Below are 8,890 nucleotides of genomic sequence, written 5' to 3'. Positions count from 1 at the left end.
GCCTGAACACTATGGTGGCTCCAAAGGATTATCGGCTATAGACAGTCAATGATGCTCCCCACAGGTGGCTCTACTGAAAGGGAGTTAGCAGCACCTCTCTATGGTTGCCACACTCTATTCCTCAAAAGAAATTATACCGCAAAGTTCTTTCTGACTTATTTTTTGTTACTGTCATTTATTACTATATTTTATTAATTATTATTTATAACATTAAATTTATTATTGTTATTATTCAAACAAGATAATCCAATTCAACAAGAATATTTTTGACCTACCACTATATTTGATACTCTAAATATATGAATGGGAAAAGCATTGGAGAAATAGGGAAATTATAGGGAGAAGCATCTAGGTAAATATATTTATTGTCTTACTGGTGAGACGAGGTTTAAGTAAGTTCAAAAAATGTTGCTAGGAATATGGTTTACTATATTAATACACAACTTTTTTCATGATACTTCACTGGATAAGTGAAACATGGCTAAAATGTTTCTCCTAACACCATGTGTAGCATTTTCCTAAAGTGATAAAAAACAAAATTGACAGTAAAACCATGTGGTTTTTTCAGAATATCTGGTGTCATTTTAGAGAGTAATAAACACAAATTTTATAATAAACCACCCATTATGCTTACTGGGATCCTGAGATACATATGTATTATTCTTCTAATCATCCTCTCTTAATGCCATGTTTGGCAATAAATGGTGGAATTATATGTATTCCCTTCAATATTAAAGGCATTTGCCTTACAGAGGTTCTCAGAAGCAGGCGGCATGTAAAACAGGTTTGGCAATTTTCAAAGGGAACAAAAAAAGTAATAATAATAAAAGGAAAAGTGGTATGAAAAATGGAACAAAATGATAACATCAGAAGGATCTGATCCTACTTTAAGCTATATATGCAATTTGCAATGAAGACATTTCTTTGAATCCTTCATCCTATACCAGGAACAGTATTGTTTTAAAAGACAATTATTCTGTAGTGTTTGGGCACTTCTGTGTCTAGAACAGCAAGCTCTAATTTTAACTTTATGTATTTATGAAACTCACCATATTTGTCCAGATTAGGAATAGCCCAGGAGACAAAGATAGTATGAAAAAAATCAGTTCATATTTTCCTTTTATAAAGATGCTACTAGTTATTTAGGAAACCGGTACAAGGTGCAAGAGATAAGTAGGAAAAGTGAGACAAGCTATAAGGAAAGTGATGAGACAAGTCTATTATACCACATATAACAATCTGTAGAAGAAACACAGTTATGAACAAATATCATCTTGAAAGACAATAAAAATTGAATGTCTTTACATTATTGTTGTTTGTAATTAGAACATGTTTCTCCTCTGGATTTTAAACAGGGATTTCCTCAGTGCAACTCTGACATCTTTGTTCCTCAAACTAAATCAGAGGACTGAGCATGGGTCCCACATTAGTATAAAAAACAGAAGAAACTTTTCCCTGCTCCATAGATCCAGGAGAAGACTATTTAAGGTACATGAATGCTGCTGAACCAAAAAAAAAAAGAGAAAGAGCAATGATGTGGGAGCTGCAGGTGCTGAAGGCTTTTGATCTTCCCTGAGCGGATTTGATATGAAGAATGCTAGTAAGGATGAAGATGTAAGAAACTAGGATGGTGAAACTGGGTACTGTGATATTAATACGCACAACAATGAGAACTACCACCTCACTGACATAAGTGCTGGTGCAAGAGACTTGGAGGAGTGGGAGGATGTCACACGAGTAATGGTTGATATTAACATTGCAGAAGGTTAGTCTAAGCATGCACCCTGTGTGGGCAGAGGCTCCAGTAAACCCCATCACATACGCAGCCAAAGAGCACCAAACAGACCTTATGGGATATGGTGACCTTATATAGCAATGGAGTACAGATGGCCACATAGCGATCACAGGCCATTGAAGTCAACATATAGCATTCAGAGATGACAAAAAAGAGAAAGAAAAACAGCTGAGTCATGCACCAAACATAGGAGATGATATTCTTCCTGAATACAAAGTTCATCAGCATCTGGGGGGTGAAAACAGAGGAGCAACAGAGATCAATGAAGGATGTTTGAAGACTAAATAGTACACGGGGGTGTGGAGGTGAGAATTTAGACCAATAAGAATGATCAAGTCCAGGTTGCCCACCATGGTGACAATGTAGATCATTAGAAACAGGTAAGAGAGGGGCTGCTGGAGCTCTGGGCGGTCTGTTAATCCAGCAAGAATAAATTCAGTCACTAAGGAGTCATTTCTAGCCAGCATTCTCAACTTTGGAAATCTGTGAGAATGGAAGAAAACTCCATCAATAGGGAACCCAGCTCTGTTCTTACAAACTCTCTTTTATATGAGCTTTATGAGAAAGAGACTCAGACTGGCAGAAATCACATAAGTCCTCCTTTGCTTCATAAGGTCTGAAGGTACACACCCCTCAACATTTAAATCACTGTCTTTCATTGCATGAACTGTATGTGACAAACAACTGCTCTATCTTACTAGAAGATAGAGGGATGGGGTAGCTGAGGAACAAGCCTACTTGCTGATGGGCTTCAGTGGTGGGAATGTATCCCCATTTCTCCCCCCATTCATCTGATTCATCACTTCCTAGTTCCTACTCATGTTTCCATTACCCAACTGGGTACCTCAGGTCCCCTGTTTTGACCATCAAGAAAGATAGGATCCCTACAGGGAAGAGACCATACAGATATTCTGCTACCAGGAAGTCTCTCATAGTCTCTAAGGTTTTCAGATACTTTACTATAAGAATCCAGGAAGTTAATAATTGATAACAGGTATTGAGGTGAACCTTGGTAACCTAAGTTTTATACTTAACCATACATTCCAGTGTTTCCACACATTCTCCTCCTCTGTTCTATCCTAGCTGGACAGCGAATGACTAAAGGAAGGTGGATGTGCTTTCCTAGGTTTTGTAGGATAGCATGAATGAGAAATATTAATTTGAGTGCTGATTGTTATTAAGTTTGTGAAAACATGTCAAGCTGTATACTTATTATGATATATCAACTTTCCTCTGTTTATACATTTCAATAAAAAAATTTTAGAAAAAAACACAAATCTCTTCTGATGTTGCTGTCTGGATTTGTCACTTGGAACTGCTACAGTTCTCCTGCTCCCAGAATGAAGGTGGAGTCAACACAGAGTGTATGCTGCGAACAATACAGGCAGTAGAGTCAGAGCTCCAGACTTTGGAGTTTCTTGTTATTCAATATAAATACTTCTTATTTTTCAGCAACAGAGGGAGTGAGCAAATATAGAAACTTGGTTAACTCACTCTCCATCGAGGGAACTCAGTGCTGGCCCTTTATGCGTGTTTTACCTCCGCTGTCCTGAAAGAAGAACTGGCCTTGGAGATATCAAAGCTGAGCAGATGTAGTCACAGAATCTTCCTCCTTCCCTGGAAAAGAGTCATAGCATAGATCTCACAGTATGAATGTTCCAAGAGTCAGTCTATGATTTAGATCAAACTTGTGGTTATAAATTTACTAAGAGATCATGAAGGGAAACCACAGGCTTCACATCTGAGCCACAACGTCATAGAGCACACAGCATTTGCTTAAGGCTTATAATTCTTTTGGACCTGATTAGAAATTCAGGTATAGGGGTCCCCCAGGACTTTCCCATCATGATACGCTCTGCAGGGGAGAAATGTGTCTGTGTTTACACCCTAATTGTTACAGTAAATGTTAATTTCCCATCAGGGATTATACATTCCCCAGAGCATAGGAGAAAGGATCTCTGCTGTCTCTTATAAAGATGCAAATAATTAATGTCATTGAAAATTCACTAATTATAATTCTAGGTAACATTAGTTTCAAGAATTTAAGTTCATAAAGATATATGACCATTTCAGAAAAGTATGAGTCTCTTTAAATAATCAGTGTTTATGCAAATTTTATAGACATAAACCAAAGGATCTTTTTAATTGATTTCAGAGATTATTGTTTAATAAAACACTATTTACTATAAAAATGATTCCATGGAAATTTAATTACCTTGAGTTGTTCTGATTCAATATGCTTTTAATAGATTAAAATCAAATCTATAAGAAAAATCACTGTAAATAAGCTTCTATTACAAGGAAATATGACTTTAAAATTCCTATGTATGTATTAGCTTATGATCATGCTTATGAGAAAAAAACTAAGTTAAAAAAATTTTAAACTATTATATATTCCCAGGAAATTTCAAAAATAATGGATAGAGTCCCCTGAAATCTACCCACCTTCCTACCATGGTGACATCTTTGACAACTGTAGTATAATAGCAAAACTACAGACATTATTCAGCTTTGAGCAATTTTATATGCAGTATGTGTTTCTGGTGTGTGTGTGTGTAGATCTATGTAATGTGATCACTTGCGTAGATTCATGTAACTACCACCATCATGATACAGAACTCTTCCACTAACATAAAGGAACTCCCTTACACTACCTCTTTATAGTGACACCTATCCCCTCCCACCTTCTTCTATCTTGCAGCAACCACTAACCTGTTCTTCATCTCTATAGTTGGGTCATTAGGAAGACAACGGATGAAACTATACAAAATATAACTTCTGAAATTGGCTTTTTTCACTAAGCATGATGCCCTTAAGTCCATCCCAGTTGTTGCTTGTATCAACAGTCTGCTCCTTTTATTGCTGAGTTATATTCCATTTTATACAACCCACATTCATTCAAACTTCTGTAGTAATTTTAAAACTACCAGGTTCTTGTTTAATGTAAAACTAAATCTGTTTTATTTATGGAAAATGTTTAAGGGGCAGGGGCTATAGATCACAGTTCAGACTGGCTCTTCTTATAATATTCTCTTTTTAATCAGTTTTATTGTGGCATAATCTGGATACAATAACATGCTCTCATTTTAAGAGTACAGTTCAGTGACTTTCAAAAATAATACAGTCATATAAAGACCACCATGGTCAAGATCTAGAGCATTTCCCACACCCCCAAAAGTATACTCATCTCCCTTTGCAATCCACCCCCTTTTTTTTTTATCATGAAAGGATGTTGAAATTTGTCAAATGCTTTCTCTGCATCTAGTGAAATAATTATATGATTTTTATCTTTCATTCTATTAATCTGGTATAGCACATTTATTGATTAGTGTATGTTGAACCATCCTTGCATCCCATGGTTAAATCTCGCTTGATCATGGTGTATGATCTTTTAATGTGCTGTTGAATTGGTATGCTAGAATTCTGTTGAGAATTTTTGCATCTATATTCATCAAAGACATTGGCCTGTAGTTTTCTTTTCTTATAGTGTCTTTACCTGACATTGGTGTGAAGGTAATTCTGGTTGTAAAATGAGTTTGAAAGCTGTTCTTTCTTCCATTTTTGGAAGAGTTTAAGAAGTTTTGGAATTTATTCTTGTTTAAATGTTTAGTAGAATTCACCAGTGAAACCATCTAGTTTTTGGTCCTGGGCTTTTCTTTGTTGGGAGGTTTTTGATTATTGATTCAATCTCCTTACCCATTATTGATCTGTTTTGATTTTTCTGTTTCTACATAATTCAGTCTTGGTAAATTGTTTGTTTCTAAGAATTTATCCATGTGTTCTACAGTATTCAATTTATTTGTGGATAATTGGTCATAGTAGTCTCTTATGATCTTTTGTATTATTGTGATATCACTGCCATCTTTGTCTCTTGTTACAGCTGTTAAAGTTTATCTTGTCTGATATAATTATATTTACCACTGTTGTTTTTTGGTTTCCACTTGCATAGAACACCTTTTTTTATCTCCTCACTTTCAGTCTGTGTGTGTCCTTAAAGCTGAAGTAAGTCTCTTATGGACAGCATATAATTGGGTCTTGTTTTTTGTTTTGTTTTGTTTTAATCCATTCAGCCACTCTTTTCTTTTTGACTGGAGAATTTATATCATTTACACTTAAAATAATGATTGATGGGTAAGGACTTACTAATTCCATCCTAATTGTGCTCTAGCTGTTTTGTAATTCCCTTGTTCTTTTCTTCCTCTCTTGCTGTCTTCTTTTGTGATTTAATGATTTTCTATAATGATATGTTTCTATTTCCCTTCTCTTTATCTTTTTATATTAATGTAGGCTTTTGCTTTGTGATTACCATGAGACTTACAAAAAATATCTTATAGATATAACTCTATTTTAAGGTGATAACAACTTAACTTTGATAACACAAAAAAACACTGCCCTTTTACTCCCTTCCCACATTGTATGTTTCTGATGTCACAATTTACCTCTTTTAATATTGTGCATCCATCAGCAAGTTATTGTAGTTATAGTTATTTTTAATAGTTTTGTTCTTTAGTTTTGTCAACCTTTACTAGAGTTGACTCGTTAACACACTACTGTCTTATAGTATTATATTCTGAATGTGACTATATACTTACCAGTGTACTGTATACTTTTTTACATTTCATGTTACTAATTAGTGTTCTTTTGTTTGAGCTTGAAGAACTCCGTTCAGCATCTCTTAGAGCAGGTCTAATGCTGATTAATTCTCTCAGCTTTTGTTTGTTTGGGAAAGTCTTTATCTCACCTTCATTGTCTACCCAGCTTCATTTAAAACCAGATTAGATGCTTGTGTATATTAGATTTATTTCTGGATGTACTATATCATTTTCATTAAAAATATTTGGGCACTGAAAAGAAAAAGACAGCTTTGCTGGGTAAAGTATTCTTGATTGGCAGGGCAGTTTTTTCTTTCAACAGTTTGAGTATATTATCTCACTCTCTCCTGGGCTGCAAGCTTTCTCCTGAGAAATCTACTGATAGTTTAATGGGGGTTCCCTTGTATTAGAATATTATTTTTCCTCTGGATGATCTTAAATTTTTGATTTTAGACAGCTTAATTATAATGTGTCTTGGAGAAGATCATTTTGAGTTGAAATATTGGGGTGACCTATTAACTTTATGAAGTTGGATGTCCAGGTATCTCCCCAGATCTGGGAAGTTCTTAGCCATTATTCCTTTAAACACGCTTTCCGCCCCTTTCTCCATCCTTCTCCTTCTGGGACTCCAATAGTGTCTACGGTGTTTCTCTTAATGGTATCCCACAGTTCATATAGGCTTTCTTCACTCTTTTTTTTTTTCTTTGTTCTCTACTGACTGCATAATTTCAAATGTCCTGTCTTCTACTTCATAGAATTGTCCTTTTGCTTGATCTAATCTGCTTCTGCTGTTCTTATCACATTTTTAAATTTCATTCATTGTATTATTCAGCTCCAGGATTTCTATTTGGTTCTTTTTTATGATTCTATTAAGCTTCTCATTTTGTTTGTCATGATTTCATTGAATTGTCTTTCTCTGTTTTCTTGTAGGTCACTGAGCTTCCTTAAAACTGTTATTTTGAATTCTTTATCAGGCAAACTGCAGATCTCCATTTTTTTTTGGCTCTGATTCTGGAAAATTATTGTGCTCATTTGGTGATGTCATGCTACACTGATTTTTCAAATTCCTTGAAGACTTTGCTACTGTCTTCAAATCTGGAGAAGCAGTCACCTCCTCTGGTCTTTCTGACAGGCTTCAGGAGAGAATTACCTTCTGTCAGCCCTGCTAGTAATTCTGAGGCTTTCTCAGATCTTTTCTATGGTGCTCCACACTTCTTGTTTCAACTTATAGCAGAGTTCTTATGCTTGTATGCCTTCTTTCAACCCTGCAAAACTAGTTCAGTTACCGATAGCCTCCTTTTTGCTTTCCCTAGGGTGGTGCTGCATGCTCAAGTTTGTGGTTTCTCCCAGGCCTGCACAGTTGGGCCAGAATTTGAGTTGGTCTTATAATCAAAGACAGGGTATGTCCCACTACTAATTCTTTGTGAAAATTCACAACATCATCATATGTGCCTGTGTTTGTGTGTGTATTGTGTTTTATTGTTAACAAAATGTGCAGAATCTCACTTTAGGAGACATCTTATGCAGCATGGTGTGGGAGGATATACAGACAGGAGGCTCTTAGAGTCTTGGCTGGGGTCCCAGTCTTTGGCCTCTCCATGGGCAGAATGCCTTTTAGGGTTTTCCCTTAGCAACAGGCCTGGAATGGTCTGCTCAGAACAGTGACACACCAGGCCACATGAAGACAAACTAAGGAGCAAGCATGTTAAGGCCAAGAAATGCTCAAGTTCATCCAGCTCCCCAGTGACCTTTTCCACCTGAACAAAAGTCCCTGATGTCACCACTCCCTGGGCAGTGGCTTTGGTGGACAGAGAGCTAAAAGGGAGTGAAAGTGACAGTGTCCCCCAAGCCCCACCACCCTCCCTTCTCCATGCTGGGAGTCAGAACTGCTGCCTTTGCTCAGTGGCCTTGTTTCTTAAACTCTTTCTCTCTTGGGATTTCTTAGAATTAAAACAAAAACAAAACAACAACAACAAAAAAACCTATTTGTAATGAAATAGCAGAAACACTAATTTCACAGTGCTAACACTTACACGTTGGCGGGGGGACTGGCTTTTGGTACCAAAAGGTATCATTCCAAATCAAAGTTACTCTATGGAGGTGAAAAAATACAAGCAAGTTAAGAGGACAGATTTTGCAGGTTGGTAACAAAGAGGAAAGCCTCCAAGAACAGGGTAGAGATGGGGTCTGCTGGGCACCTGTAGAGCAAGGACCGCTCCCACCTCATGGGGTGCCAGGACCCCTCCAGAGCAGTAGGTTGGGGCTCAGCAGCCACCATACTCTGCCTTCACCTGTTCAAGAACAAGCGCTCCACATTCAGCCCCTTTCCGGGCATAGCTGGGGATGGTGCCTGTGAACACGTGTCTGTGGGGCATGCCAGGGACTCTTCATGAGGCTGGGGCATCATCCATCCAGACCAGGTTTTATCGTGCGCAAAGCCTAGTGCTCTCACTCCTCACCAGATGCTGGCCACAGCCTTGCTGGAGGAGGGGGCCAGGTCTGC

General features: G+C 37.2%; 1 pseudogene; it reads right to left on the bottom strand.

Moving 5' to 3' along the window:
• Window positions 1–1,322: 1,322 nt before the first annotated feature.
• Window positions 1,323–2,268, bottom strand: LOC102996791 (olfactory receptor 8B3-like; annotated as a pseudogene).
• Window positions 2,269–8,890: the final 6,622 nt, after the last annotated feature.

This window comes from Physeter macrocephalus, chromosome 16 (assembly GCF_002837175.3).
Source record: "Physeter macrocephalus isolate SW-GA chromosome 16, ASM283717v5, whole genome shotgun sequence".
Classification (NCBI taxonomy): domain Eukaryota; kingdom Metazoa; phylum Chordata; class Mammalia; order Artiodactyla; family Physeteridae; genus Physeter; species Physeter macrocephalus.
The sequence above is the reverse complement of the archived record's forward strand: the minus strand, read 5'-3'. Positions and strand labels throughout refer to the sequence as shown.